Consider the following 16,404-nt stretch of genomic DNA (forward strand, 5'->3'; position numbering starts at 1 on the left):
AAGAAGGCGAACCTGAGGAACTGATGATGATTTCTGTGAATCGGAATGTGGAGATAAGCATCCTTTAAGTCCACAGTAGTCATATATTGACCCTCCTGCATCATAGGGAGGATGGTTCGGATAGTCTCCATCTTGAAGGATGGGACCCTGAGAAATTTGTTTAGGATCTTGAGATCCAAGATTGGTCTGAAAGTTCCCTATTTTTTGGGAACTATAAACAGATTTGAATAGAAGCCCTGCCCCTGTTCCTCCCTTGGAACTGGGTGGATCACTCCCATAACCAGTAGGTCTTGAACACAACGTAAGAATGCCTCTCTCTTTATCTGGTTTACAGATAATTGTGAGAGATGAAATCTCCCCTTTGGAGATGAAGCTTTGAAGTTCAGAAGATATCCCTGGGAAACAATCTCTAATGCCCAGGGATCCTGGACGTCTCTTGCCCAAGCCTGGGTGAAGAGAGAAAGTCTGCCCCCTACTCGATCCGGTCCCGGATCGGGGGCTACTCCTTCGTGCTGTCTTAGAGGCGGCAGCAGGTTTTTTGGCCTGCTTCCCCTTGTTCCAAGCCTGGTTCGGTCTCCAGACTGGTTTGGACTGGGCGAAATTTCCCTCTTGTTTTGCATTAGAGGAAGCTGAAGCTGCGCCACTTTTGAAGTTTCGAAATGAACAAAAATTATTCTGTTTGGTCCTTAATTTATTGGACCTATCCTGAGGAAGGGCGTGACCTTTTCCTCCAGTAATATCAGAAATGATCTCCTTCAGGCCCGGCCCGAAAAGGGTCTGTCCTTTGAAGGCGATGTTAAGAAGCTTAGACTTTGAAGTAACGTCTGCTGACCAGGACTTAAGCCATAGCGCCCTGCGCGCCAGAATGGCAAAACCTGAATTCTTAGCCGTTAGTTTGGTTAGATGAAAAACGGCATCAGAAATAAAGGAATTAGCTAACTTGAGAGATTTAATCCTGTCTAAAATATCATCTAACGGGGTCTCCACCTGTAGAGCCTCCTCAAGAGACTCGAACCAAAAAGCCTCTGCAGCAGTAACTGGGGCAATGCATGCAAGAGGCTGGAGAATAAAACCTTGATGGATAAAAAATTTCTTAAGGAGACCCTCCAATTTTTTATCCATAGGATCTAAGAAAGCACAACTGTCCTCGACGGGGATAGTTGTACGCTCAGCTAGGGTAGAAACAGCACCCTCCACTTTAGGGACTGTCTGCCACGAGTCCCGTATAGCGACATCTATGGGAAACATCTTTTTAAAAGCAGGAGGGGGAGAGAACGGAACACCTGGTCTATCCCATTCCTTAGTAATAATTTCCAAAACCTCTTAGGGACTGGAAAGACATCAGTGTAAACAGGCACTGCAAAGTATTTGTCCATTTTAATCAATTTCTCTGGAACTACAATGGGGTCACAGTCATCCAGAGTCGCTAAAACCTCCCTGAGCAATAAGCGGAGGTGTTCAAGCTTAAATTTAAAGGCTGTCATTTCAGAATCGGACTGAAGTAACGTCTTCCCTGAATCTGAACTCTCACCCTCAGATAGCAACTCCCTTGCCACGGCTTCGGAGCATTGTGAGGGTATATCGGACATAGCTAGTAAAGCGTCAGAAAGCTCTGTATTTGTTCTAGCCCCAGAGCTGTCTCGCTTTCCCTGTAACCCTGGCAGTTTGGACAATACCTCTGTGAGGGTATTAGTCATAACTGCCGCCATGTCTTGTAAGGTAAACGCATTGGACACGCTAGAGGTACTTGGCGTCACTTGAGCGGGAGTTATAGGTTCTGACACGTGGGGAGAGTTAGATGGCATAACCTCCCTTTTGTCAGTCTGAGAAACCTCTGGTGATACATCTTTAAATGCCATAATATGGTCTTTATAATTTATAGAAATTTCAGTACATTTGGTACACATTCTAAGAGGGGGTTCCACAATGGCTTCTTAACATATTGAACAAGGAGTTTCCTCTATGTCAGACATGTTTAACAGACTAGTAATGAGACCAGCAAGCTTGGAAAACACTTTAATAAATGTGAAACAGCAATTAAACAAAAACGGTACTGTGCCTTTAAGAGAAAAAAAACTATCACATAAACTGCAAAACAGTGTTAAAAAGTAGTAAACTCTTCAAAATTTTTACAGTGTGTATAAGGGACTAAAGCAGCATTGCACCCACTTGCAAATGGATGATTAACCCTTTAGGCCCCAAACCGGATTTGAAAAACATTAAAAAACGTTAATAAACAGTTAAACACCTTGCCACAGCTCTGCTGTGGCTCCTACCTGCCCTCAAATATGATTTAGGGAAGAAATAAGCCCTCTATAGTGGTCCTCAGATGCTAGAGGACTCCTTTAGGGAAGCTGGATGTCTCAGTCTGAATAAGAACTGCGCATCTAGAGCGTGAAAATAGGCCCCTCCCACCATGCACTCGATGTCAGAGGGCCTTAAGAAAATACTCCTAGGAGTATCTGACTAGCCATGTGGAAACTAGGCCCCAAAAAAATATGAGTATTAACATGAATATTACCCTTTTTTGTAAGCATGATCACAGTCGCTGTTAAATCACTGCATCAGGCTTACCTCAATTATACAAGGCTCTGTCAGCATTTTCTAGATCTTATCATCTCTCTAGAAATAAATATACTGAACATACCTCAAGGCAGGTAAACTGCAAACCGTTCCCCCAACTGAAGTCTTTCGCATACTCTTCAGTTATGTGTGAGAACAGCAATGGACCTTAGTTACAAACCGCTAAGATCATCAACCTCCAGGCAGATTCTTCTTCTAATTTCTGCCTGGGAGTAAAACAGTACGACGCCGGTACCGTTTAAAAATAACAAACTCTTGATTGAAGGTAAAAACTACACTAAGTCACCACATATCTCTTGATACTTCCTATCTTGTCGAGAGTTGCAAGAGAATGACTGGGAGAGGCAGTTAGGGGAGGAGCTATATAGATAGCTCTGCTGTGGGTGTCCTCTTGCAACTTCCTGTTGGGAAGGAGAATATCCCACAAGTAATGGATGAACCCGTGGACTGGATACACCTTACAAGAGAAAGGGACAGTAAACATCTTAAGATTTTTATATAAAATGTTTAGTTATGGATAGTGATAACTAGGTATGTGCACTTTTTGGCCATGGGCGTCTTCATTTGACTATTTTTAGAGCCAAAGTTATAACTGTAAAAGTGCTACTGTAAAATTGTTTTTTCCTTATGTGTCTCCAATGAGTTATACCAGCTGCAGAGTATAAAATGTATGGGAAATGGCTTCTTCCAATCGCTGCGTGCCCCCTTTGGCGTCAAGCCCATGGGGCACGCAACAATTGGAGGAAGCCAGATTCGTCATTGATCAGCTAAATACAGAAGGAGATGCAGGCGGAGGATCAGGGGTATGTTTAACATAACGCAATGGTAAGTATTTAAAAAAAAAAATAAGCGCCATAGTTAAAGGTACAGTAAACACCATAATAATTGTTGTTATAAAATGTAGATAATCCTTTATTACCCATTCCCCAGTTTTGCATGACCAACACAGTTATTATAATATATTTTTTACCTCTGTGATTACCTTGCATCTAAGCCTCTGCAAACTGCCCCCTTATTTCAGTTCTTTTGACAGACTTGCATTTTTAGCCAATCAGTGCTGACTCCTAGGAGCTTCACATGAGCTCCTAGGCCTGAGCTCAATGGTATCTATGTGAAACACATGAACTAACGCCCTCAAGTGGTGAAAAATTGTCAAAATGCTTTCCGATTAGAAGGCGGCCTTCAAGGTCTAAGAAATTAGCATATGAACCTCCTAGGTTTAGCTTTCAACTAAGAATACCAAGAGAACAAAGCAAAATTGGTAATAAAAGTAAATTGGAAAGTTAAATCATGAAAGATTTTTTTTTGACTCGACTGTCCCTTTAAGTTTAATTAAAAAGTGTCCCTGTTTTTAAGATTATTTTTAGATACTGGACAGCAATTGATTAAACTTTACAATCACTGTAACCACATGCAGAAAATGCTACACATTCTTCATGCCACTGTAACAACACAGCTATAAATATACTATATCAGGAGTGTATCAGCAGGTCTGGGATAAACAGGATACCAAACACAGAGGTTTCAAAGCAAACATTTAACACAATTGTCGTTATTGGTGAATCATTGTTTAAGAATGTATCTGACAACATCTGCAACGGCTCCTTTTTCATGCATGTAGAAACAGATTGACAGTAGACAAGAATCACAGGGTCTATGTCCCTCTATCTCCTTTTAAAAAGTGTTGTCTTAAAAGAACAATTTACTCAGGAAAGCAGCAGATAATAGTTCATTGTATTCAAAGCTGCTGCAGACACACCATTTGAAATGGACTGGGCACTCTCTCCCCCTATACCATTGGGATGTTTATTTCTATTGCTGCCTCATGTTTTCCCTGTTTTTCTGTAGCCAATATTGCAGTGTCTAAAATGTCAGAAGAGGTGGTGGTTTCAAAGGGCAAAATCAGCTTTTTAAAATGACAAAATAAAAGTAAATTTCTATTTATAAACACTGTAATACACCACAGCAGGTAAAATGGTTCATAAGTAAAACATTAAAGGGGAGAACATTTTACTATACAATGTTCCTTTAGTTGTTAAGATAACCTTATGAATGTTTTCAACATTTCACCTTAAATACAGATACTTTTTTCTTCTAAAATACTTTAAGGAACATTATACGTTTAAAATGTCTCCCCTTTTAATGTGTGCGCAAAATTAAATTTAACTGTTGGAGTGTATTAATTTATGTACAAAAAGCTCCTTTACCTTTATTTTGTTATTTGAAGTAGCTGCCCATGCCTGTTACACCTAACCTATACTAATTGTTTTCTCCTTAATGTGTTTCCAATTGCTCGTTATTCCAGCTGCAGAGTTTAAAATGTATGGGGAATTATTCCTTTATGTATATTTTTATATGAAATAGCAGTATGTGCTAACCGAAATCACAACCCAATACAATGGGCTGATCTTGTACGGAGAGAATAACTTAATTTTATATGGAGCACAATTAGTATTATTGTTTTTTTATGTCACAGTTTAAATCAAGCATTTTAAAATCTTTGCTACTTAATATTTTTCTTTAATACCAGAATGACATAACAGAAACATAAAAGGATATTAAAGTAACAAACTCCGGCATGCAGCTAATAAAAGTTCATTGTATTCAAAGAAGTTGCATACAGATCATTTCAAATGGGCTATGCTTTTAATCTATGCCACCCCATCGGGCGGTTGAAATCTTGATTCCTCTTGCTTACATAGTTTTTCGATACACACTACCGTAGTATTAACATTTTCAGTATACGTGGTTGTTTCAACAGGAAAAAGCCGTTTTAACAAATGTCAAAATTAAGGTAATGGAGATAATTTTAGAGTGCAATACCCCTTTAAATAGCAAACATTTTATCTATGTTTTAAAGTGTGTACTATTTTCCTATAGATTGTTGGTACATAGGGTAAAAGCAATATATTACATTTATTTTCCTTCTCAAATGCTCTTCAACATACCACTCACTAGCCCCATTCTGCAAAGGTTTTTTTTTAATTCAATTTTGTACCACTCACTTTACAGATTGCAACAAGAGCTTACTCCTACCAATTAGTAATTTAGGACAAGATTACATATGCGGCGACGCCGGTTTTTACGTGGTTTTGGTATCACATATACGGCGCCACATATAAATTCGGCAGCGGCGCGTATATTTCACCCGTCGGCCGCTATTTTTACTCCCATAAACGAATATAGAACCGCGTTGCAAATCAGCATCACATATTCAGTGCAAGGACTTACGCGGCGAAAAATTTAGAAATGTTACTCCATTTTCACCTCGCCACACATAGGCAGGCGCAGCAAGCCTTGTGCTGAGTATGTGAGCACTGTAACTCCCTGAAAATAGTAACACCTAACGCATGCGCAATATCTATCTACCTGTCAACCGCAATCACTAATATAGTATATTAACCCCTAATCCGCCAACTCCCACATTGCAATAAACCTAATAAATGTATTAACCCGTAATCCGCCATTAACCCACATCGCAATAAACCTAATAAATGTATTAACCCGTAATCCGCCATTAACCCACATCGCAATAAACCTAATAAATGTATTAACCCCTAATCCGCCATTAACTCACAATGCAATAATCCTAATAAATCTATTAACCCCTAATCCGCCAAACCCCCACAACGCACATAACTAATTAAATTACTAAACCCCCTAACCCAACACCCCCTAAATTAACCCCAATTACCTAAATTAAAAAACACTGTTAAAATTAAAATAAAAAAAGATAACATTACTTTAAAAAAAATAAAAAAAATAATCTAAGATTACAAAAAGAGAGTCTTACATTACATAAAATAATAAACCAAACTATCCAAAATAAAAAAATGAAAACTAATCCCTATGAAAATAAAAAAGCCCCCCAAAAATAAAAACACCTCCTAATCTAATGCTAAACTACCAATAGCCCTTAAAAGGGCTTTTTGTAGGGCATTGTCCTAAGTTAAACAGCTCTTTTACCTTAAAAAAATACTAAGTCGGGGGGCGGAGCTAGCCCAGCCTCAATTCATATCACAGACACCCCTGGGTTTTAGGAGAAGGCCAGAAACTATTGGGACATTTGCTAACAGTTGCATACAGGAGAAGTTAGCTGTTTTGCGAACAGATCGATGCACAGAACATACAGGAGCAGCCATTTTCCTTACCACGTGGAAGCCTTATATCGCAGAAGCGGATCTGGAGACCGATTACTGCACAAAGATCTAAGTTAAGCAAAACGGACCCCAGATCCTCACCTGACTTTCTCCTTTGAGGGGTAATCTGGATCCCCTACCTAGCAGAGAGAATGGCACATCAAATCGAAAGAGCACTTGCTGCCCTGGAGCTCCGTATGGACGCTCAGTTTCATTCACTAATCCAATGCCTCTCTCATGACTGGGAGGACCTGTCAGACACTGAGGAAGAGACCCCTGACATGGCTGCTCGCACATCAGTGGAGGTAAAAGCCCCGCAACATTTTGGCCCCCATAACTTGGCAGCGGTCGAGAACAACAGCGCTGTATCTATCACATCTGAGCAGGCTGCCACGATAGTTCCCCAGTTCACATTGCACCCGGAGGGCGGCCAGAGCGGTTATCTCCAGCGCTCAACTCCCTGCTTGGTTTTTGCCTCGAGGCGGCCGGTCGAGGCGGAGCTGGTGAGAATTAGACTTACTTTCAACAGTGCTGGGGATGCCCGCCCGTTTTCTCTTTGTGGGGTAGGTGGCAAGGAGTCTTTTCGGAGCCGACAGAGGAGGTCAAAGCACAATTTCTTCAGACTTCCCGACATGCAGGACAGACCAGGTTTATCCTACAACACCCCCGCTCCTTCTATACTGGTGCCGTTGTTTTTGGAGCTGAAAGCCTTACCCCATGTTAACTATTGCTTCTTTGGGACCGCAGGTCACTGGAGTAGGCTAGCTGCCACAGACATTGTATATCCTGCTGTTGTTGGTTCTAACCTTAGGCAATAGTTATACTAGCTTCATATTTAGAAGTACCTTATATTTAGAATATTGTTAGTTTACATGTTTGTGGACTCATACTAATATCGCATCATAGAGTACAATGTTTTTTCCCCTGTAGATGCCTAATATGTTTATGTATGCCTTCTTGGGTTCACTTAGAGAGTTACCTGCAGTTTCAATCTATTATATGTCCCCCATACATTATAACTACTACTATTGAGGCCTCTGATACACCAGTGAATTTAGGCTTAGACTGATAGCCCAATACTCAACCTTGGCTCCTCATTAATGTGTGTCTCGGGACTGTTCCGCAATAAAGCCCCTCGGAGATCCCCTTCTGACCATTTGCCTCAACTCAGGAGAGCTCCGAGACTGCACAGACTTAACCAGGTCAGGAGTGGGATAGTGGCGAACATACTCAGAGACAGTTCCATGAGCTTCCAAATATGAGACTTTATGAACACCGTTTAATGTTCTCAGTTTCCTTTTTCTTTTGTATAATACTTCACACATTAGAAGCTTATGCCTAATCTAGTTTAACCATCATATATCCCTACCGTTGCTTAGGGCTGTCTACTTAAGTTAAAATTGAATAAGTGTTTAATATGTTTAAATCCTGCTATAAGTTTTACATATTTGTAATTGCTCGTAAGTGAGATCCTATGAAGATATCGGTTATCTCACCCTATTACCCGAACATGTACCTTACAGACCTGCCACAATGCTTAACCTAGGGACTAACATAGTCATTGATATATTTTGCCTGATAACCCTTCTTGCTTGTCGCTTCTCCCATATAACCTTTTGGGTTACTTATCTAGCTCCCAGCTTATATTTTCTCCCTACTTAGTTAGCACTTACTATGTAAATTAAAACCCAGAATACACAGGCACCCACAGATCTAGAATTAGGATAGAACAGTACCTAAATGGTGTTCCACTAGTTGTTACTCCCTCTCCCCCGAATAACTCTTACTTTTCACAAGGGCCCCCCCCTCCTCTTTTTCCTTCTCTCCCCCCCCCCCATTCTAACCAAAACAGCTACAGTCTGTTGATTTCCCCATCTCTCTCTTTTCTATTCTATAACTTCAATTATTGCATTTCCCATATCAGTTACCAATTCTCTTCTACCCATCTAGGTCCAAAAGCGGCCATTTTCAAAGCCAAGTTCCTCTCTCTCATTGTACAAGTTTGCAGGGTTCAAGAGTAACCCTTAGCACCATTAGAGGAACATGAATAAGATTAGTTAATAATATAAAACCGAGGTTTCAATTACCTGCCTAAAAAGATTTACTACCAGACCTTTTATTATATGATGTCTCACTTCTGTGAAATATTGTCTCTGTTTTTACTATTATGTCTTATGGCACTTCATGTATGGCACTTCATGTATGGCACTTCATGTATGTTAAATTTCTTCCTATAACCTCAATAATAAAAAAAAAAAAAAATACTAAGTCTTCCCTCTAACAGTAAAACCCACCACCCACCAAACCCCCAAAAATAAATAAACCTAACAATAAAAAAAACTAAAACTACCCATTGCCTCTAAAGGGGCATTTGAATGGGCATTGCAATTAAAAGGGCATTCAGCTATTTTAAGAGTGCCCATTAAAACCCTAATCTTAAAAAAATAGGTACTTAGTGTTCCTTAAGTCCGGAGAAGAAGGTCCTGTTCCAGGCAGTGAAGTGTTCTTCCAAGCGGCCGACATCTTCCAAGCGGGGACCACTTCCTTCTTCATCCAGGACCAAGCCGGCACGGAGATGAGAGCGGAGCAGGACCGTCGACCACGGAGCCATGGAGCGTGGAGGATCCCCTTCATATGATCGCCGCCGTACACGATCGTACACTATTGGCTGTTCAAATCAGCCAATAGGATTTCAGTAGCTCTCATCCTATTGGCTGATTTGAATTTGAAAAATCAAGGGACGCCATATTTAAACGCATACCTTAAATTCACGATTCAGTGTACGGCGGCGATCGTACGAAGAGGATCCTCCACGCTCCATGGTTCTGCGGTTGCCAGTCCTGCTCCGCACTCATCTCCCCGCCAGCTTGGTCCTGGATGAAGAAGGAAGTGGTTGCCGCTTGGAAGAAGACTTCACCGCCTGGAACAGGGCCTTCTCCGCAGAACTTCAGGAACGGTGAGTACCTGTTTCGGGGTTAGAGTTAGGATTTTTTTTTTTATATTAGGGTTTTAATGGGCACTCATAAAAGAGCTGAATGCCCTTTTAATTGCAATGCCCATACAAATGCCCGTTTAGGGGCAATGGGTAGTTTAGGTTTTTTTAGTGTTAGGTTTATTTATTTTGGGGATTTGGTGGGTTTTACTGTTAGAGGGAGAACTTATTTTTTAAGGTAAAAGTAAAGAGCTGTTTAACTTAGGGCAATGCCCTACAAAAAGGAAATTTATGCTTACCTGATAAATTGATTTCTTCTAAGATACGACGAGTCCACGGATTCATCCATTACTTGTGGGATATTATCCTCCCGCTAACAGGAAGTGGCAAAGAGCACCACTGCAGAGCTGTCTATATAGCTCCTCCCTTGACTCCACCCGCCAGTCATTCGACCGAAGGTATAGGAAGAAAAAGGAGAAACTAAAAGGTGCAGAGGTGACTGAAGTTTTAAACCAAAAAATATATAATCTGTCTTAAATTGACAGGGAGGGCCGTGGACTCGTCGTATCTAAGAAGAAATCAATTTATCAGGTAAGCATAAATTTCCTTTTCTTCTACAAGATACGACGAGTCCACGGATTCATCCTTTACTTGTGGGATACAGTACCAAAGATACAGGACACGGATGAACGGGAGGGACAAGACAGATACCTAAACAGAAGGCACCACTGCTTGAAGAACGTTTCTCCCAAAAATAGCCTCAGAAGAAGCAAAGATATCAAATTTGGAAAATTTGGAAAAGGTATGAAGGGAAGACCAAGTTGCAGCCTTACAAATCTGTTCAACAGAAGCATCGTTTTTAAAAGCCCATGTGGAAGCCACCGCTCTAGTAGAATGAGCTGTAATTTTTTCAGGAGGCTGCTGTCCAGCATTCTCGTATGCCAAACGGATGATGCTTTTCAGCCAAAACGAAAGAGGTAGCCGTAGCTTTTTGACCCCTACGCTTTCCAGAATAGACAACAAATAGAGAAGATGTTTGACGGAAATCCTTGGTCGCTTGTAAGTAAAACTTCAAGGCACGAACCACATCCAAGTTATGTAACAGACGCTCCTTCTTAGAAGAAGGATTAGGACACAGAGAAGGAACAACAATCTCCTGATTAATATTCTTATTTGAAACAACCTTAGGAATCCAGGTTTAGTGCGCAAAACCACCTTATCAGAATAGAATATAAGATAAGGCGAGACGCATTTTAACGCAGAAAGCTCAGAAACTCTTCGAGCAGAAGAGATCGCAACTAAAAACAGAACTTTCCAAGATAGAAGCTCAATATCTATGGAATGCATGGGTTCAAACGGAACCCCTTGAAGAACATTAAGAACTAAATTCAAACTCCATGGCGGAGCAACAGGTTTAAACACAGGCTTGATTCTAACTAAAGCCTGACAAAACGACTGAACATCTGGGACATCTGCCAGACGCTTGTGTAGTAAGATTGACAAAGCAGAAATCTGTCCCTTTAAGGAACTAGCTGATAATCCCTTCTCCAATCCTTCTTGGAGAAAGGACAAAATCCTAGGAATCCTGATCTTACTCCACGAGTAGCCCTTGGATTCGCACCAATAAAGATATTTACGCCATATCTTATGGTAAATTTTCCTAGTGACAGGCTTTTGAGCCTGAATCAAGGTATCAATGACCGACTCAGAGAATCCCCACTTAGATAAAATCAATCATTCAATCTCCATGCAGTCAGTTGTAGAGAAATTAGATTTGGATGTTGGAACGGACCTTGAATGAGAAGGTCCTGTCTCAGTGGCAGTTTCCATGGTGGCAGAGATGACATTTCCACCAGATCTGCATACCAAGTCCTGCATGGCCACGCAGGCACTATCAAGATTACCGAAGCCCTCTCCTGTTTGATTCTTGCAATAAAATGAGGTATGAGAGGAAAAGGAGGAAACACAAAAGGAAGGTTGAACGACCAAGGTATTGCTAGAGCATCTATCAGTACTGCTTGAGGATCCCTTGATCTGGACCCATAACAAGGAAGTTTGGAATTCCGACGAGATGCCATCAGATCCAATTCCGGTGTGCCCCATTGATGGATCAATGCCGCAAACACCTCCAGATGGAGCTCCCACTCCCCCGGATGAAAAGTCTGACGACTTAGAAAATCCGCTTCCCAGTTCTCCACTCCTGGGATATAGATTGCTGATAGATGGCAAGAGTGAGTCTCTGCCCATCGAATTATTTTGGAAACCTCTATCATCGCTAGAGAACTCTTTGTTCCCCCTTGATGATTGATATAAGCTACAGTCGTGATATTGTCCGACTGGAATCGTATGAACTTGGCCGAAGCCAGCTGAGGCCACGCTTGAAGCGCGTTGAATATCGCTCTCAAATCCAGAATATTTATTGGTAGTAGGGACTCCTCCTGAGTCCACACACCCTGAGCCTTCAGGGAATTCCAGACTGCACCCCAGCCCAAGAGGCTGGCGTCCGTCGTCACTATGACCCATGCTGGCCTGCGGAAGCACATTCCCTGGGACAGATGATCCTGTGACAACCACCAAAGAAGATAATCTCTGGTCTCTTGATCCAGATTTATCCGCGGAGATAAATCCGCATAATCCCCATTCCACTGTCTGTGCATGCACAGCTGCAGTGGTCTGAGATGTAGGGGAGCAAACGGAACTATGTCCATTGCCGCTACCATTAACCCAATGACCTCCATACACTGCGCCACTGATGGCCGAGGAATGGAGTGAAGTGTTCGGCAAGTAGTTAGAATCTTTGATTTTCTGACGTCTGTCAGAAAAATGTTCACGTCTACCGAGTATCAGAGTTCCTAGGAATGGAACTCTTGTCAGAGGAACTAGTGAACTCTTTTTTTATGTTCACCTTCCACCCGTGAGATCTTAGAAAAGCCAACACGATGTCCGCGTGAGATTTGGCTAGATGGTAAGTTGACGTCTGAATCAAAATATCGTCCAGATAGGGCGCCACTGCTATGCCTTTAGAACCGCCAGAAGGGACCCTAGCACTTTTGTGAAGATTCTGGGAGCTGTGACCAACCCGAAAGGAAGGGTCACAAACTGGTAATGTTTGTCCAGGAAGGCGAACCTGAGGAATTGGTGATGATCTTTGTGGATAGGAATGTGAAGATACGCATCTTTCAAATCCACGGTGGTCATATATTGACCCGCCTGGATCATTGCTAAAATTGTTCGTATGGTCTCCATCTTGAACGATGGGACTCTGAGAAATTTGCTTAGACTTTTGAGATCTAAAATCAGTCTGAAGGTTCCCTCCTTTTTGGGAACCACGAACAGATTGGAGTAAAACCCCTGCCCTTGTTCTAATTTTGGAACTGGACAGATTACACCCATGGTATGTAGGTCTTCTACACAGCGTAAGAACGCCTCTCTTTTTGTCTGGTTTACAGACAAACGTGAAAGATGAAATCTCCCTCTTGGGAGAGAATCCTTGAATTCTAACCGATACCCCTGGGTGACAAATTCTAATGCCCAGGAGTCCTGAATATCTCTTGCCCAGGCCTGAGCGAAGAGAGAAAGTATGCCCCCTACTAGATCCGGTCCCGGATCGGGGGCTGCCCCTTCATGCTGTCTTGGTAGCAGCAGCGGGCTTCTTGGACTGTTTACCTTTATTCCAGGTCTGGTTAGGTCTCCAGACTGACTTGGATTGTGCAAAGTTCCCCTCCTGCTTGGAGGCGGATGAGGAAGTAGAGGGACCGCCTTTAAAAAGTTTTAAAAGGAATGAAAATTATTCTGTTTGGTCCTCATTTTGACCGTCTTGTCCTGAGGAAGGGCATGACCTTTACCTCCAGTAATGTCAGAAAAGATCTCATTTAGTTCAGGCCCGAATAGGGTCTTACCCTTAAATCGAATAGCTAAATGCTTGGATTTAGATGACACATCAGCAGACCAAGACTTGAGCCATAACGCTCTACGCGCTAAAATGGCAAAGCCTGTATTCTTTGCCGCTGATTTATCCATTTGGAAAGCGGCATCTGTAATAAAAGAATTAGCTAGCTTGAGAGCCTTAATTCTATCCAAAATATCATCTAATGGGGTCTCAACCTTAAGAGACTCCTCTAGAGCCTCAAACCAAAAAGCTGCTGCAGTAGTTACTGGTACAATGCACGCTATAGGTTGTAGAAAAAAACCCTGAGGAATAAACAATTTCTTTAGAAGCCCCTCTAATTTTTAATCCATAGGATCTTTGAAAGCACAACTGTCCTCAATAGGTATAGTTGTACGCTTAGCCAGGGTAGAAATGGCTCCCTCCACCTTAGGGACCATCTGCCACGAATCCCGAATGGTGTCAGATATAGGAATAATTTTCTTAAAAGTAGGAGGGGGAGAGAACGGAATGCCTGGTCTATCCCATTCCTTAGTAACAATGTCCGAAATCCTTCTAGGGACTGGAAAAAACATTAGTGTAAGTAGGTACCTCTAGATATTTATCCATTTTACACAGTTTCTCTGGTGGAATGACAATAGGGTCACAATCATCCAGAGTCGCTAAGACCTCCCTGAGTAACAAACGGAGGTGTTCAAGCTTAAACTTAAAGGCCGTCACATCTGAGTCTGTTTGAGGGAACTTTCTGAATCAGAAAGCTCTCCCTCAGACAGAAAGTCCCCTACCCGCAAATCAGAACACTGTGAGGGTACATCGGAGATGGCCAATAAAGCATCAGAGTGCTCAGTATTTACTCTAATACCTGACCTGCTGCGCTTACCCTGTAAACCTGGCAGTTTAGATAATACCTCTGTAAGGGTAGTAGACATAACTGCAGCCATATATTGCAGGGTGAAAGAATTAGACGCACTAGAAGTACTTGGCGTCGCTTGGGCGGGCGTTAAAGGTTGTGACACTTGGGGAGAAACAGATGGCATAACCTGATTCTCTTCTGACTGAGAATCATCCTGAGACATACTTTTACCAGCTAAAATATGTTCTTTGCAATGTAGGGTCCTTTCAGTACATGAGGGACACATTTGAAGTGGGGGTTCCACAATGGCTTCAAAACACATGGAACATTGGCTTTCCTCAATGTCAGACATGTTAAAACAGGATAGTAATGACCACAAACAGGCTTGAAAACACTTTATATAGTGAAAAAAATAATATGAAAAAAACGGTACTGCGCCTTTAAGAGAGAAAAAAGCATACAGTTTTTCCAAAACTGCTTTAAAATGATAAAATGATCACCCCTTCCTATTACTTAGTATAGGCAAAGAGAATGACTGGGGGGTGGAGTCAAGGGAGGAGCTATATAGACAGCTCTGCTGTGGTGCTCTTTGCCACTTCCTGTTAGCAGGAGGATAATATCCCACAAGTAAAGGATGAATCCGTGGACTCGTATCTTGTAGAAGAAAAGCCCTTTAAAGGGCTACTGGTAGTTTAGCATTAGATTAGGGGGCATTTTTATTTTGGGGGGGCGTTTTTATTTTCATAGGGATTAGGTTTATTTTTTTATTTTATGTAATGTTAGACTTTTTCATTTTTGTAATCAGATTCATTTAATTTATTATTTTTTTATTTTTAAGTAATGTTAGCTTTTTTTATTTTAATTGTAACAGTGTTTTTTAATTTAGGTAATTGGGGTTAATTTAGGTAATTGGGGTTAATTTAGGGGGTGTTCGGTTAGGGGGCTTAGTAATTAATTTAATTATTTGCGTTGTGGGGGTTTGGCAGATTAGGGGTTAATAGGTTAATTTGGTTACTTACGTTGTGTGGGTTTGGCGATTTAGGGGTTAATTGATTTATAAGGTTTGTTGCGATGTGGGTTAATGGCAGATTAGGGGTTAATACATTTATTAGATAGTTTGCGATGTTGGGGTTGGCGGATTTAGGGGTTAATACTTTTACTAGGTAAATCGCAATGTGGGTTAATGGCCAATTAGGGGTCAATAGTTTAATTAGGCATATTGCGTTGTGGGGGGTTGTCGGTTTAGGGGTTAATACATTTATTATTAGTTCCGATGTGGGTTTGATGGCGGATATAGGGGTTTTACGTGCTGGGTTTATTTTGGGAGGCATGTTAGACTTTACGGGAGATTTGATATATATTTTTTTATTTCTTAGACGCTAGCAGTTTCTAAAGTGCCGTAAGTCACTGGCGACTCCAGAAATTTGTATTTACGCTCATTTCTGGACATAGCTAGTTTATTCGACTTACGGCACTTTATGAACTGCCAGCACCGTATATATAATATCCCGATGTGCGAGGTGAAATTACGAGTGGCGAGGGTTTCAGCAGTTGCGCTGACGTTTGCGCTGCATATGTAATCTCGCCCTTAATCAATAAATTCCTCTTCAAAAGGTCATACAGAACAAAAAACATGGCATCGGAGCCAAAGTTATCCGTTTATCATCAACACAAACAAACCTTTAAGACAGACTGCGTCAAATTTAAATTAAACATACTTACAATAATAATAATAATAATAATCTTGCAGTATATTTTATATTTTAAACTAGAATTTAAATTATTTTAAAAAATAGACATTTATTGGAAAAAAAATAATCTTATATTAAAGGGACATTCCAGTAAATATGTAATTACATCTTTGAAAATAAACATATTTGCAATATACATGTACTGGCAAAAATGCTTCTAGTTAAAGTTATCACTGTTGTAGTGTTAGAATTTTTCTCTGTATGTGAAGCATAGCTTAAAATACTCAGTGGACCAGCATTTTAAATACTGCAGCTGGTTA

General features: G+C 41.1%; 1 protein-coding gene across 1 annotated transcript in view; it reads right to left on the reverse strand.

Annotated features, from left to right (window-relative positions):
* Positions 1 to 16,404, reverse strand: part of LPGAT1 (lysophosphatidylglycerol acyltransferase 1) — a 429,652-nt gene that overhangs the window by 143,730 nt on the left and 269,518 nt on the right. The window lies entirely within an intron of this gene.

Source organism: Bombina bombina, chromosome 4, assembly GCF_027579735.1.
Source record: "Bombina bombina isolate aBomBom1 chromosome 4, aBomBom1.pri, whole genome shotgun sequence".
Lineage (NCBI taxonomy): Eukaryota > Metazoa > Chordata > Amphibia > Anura > Bombinatoridae > Bombina > Bombina bombina.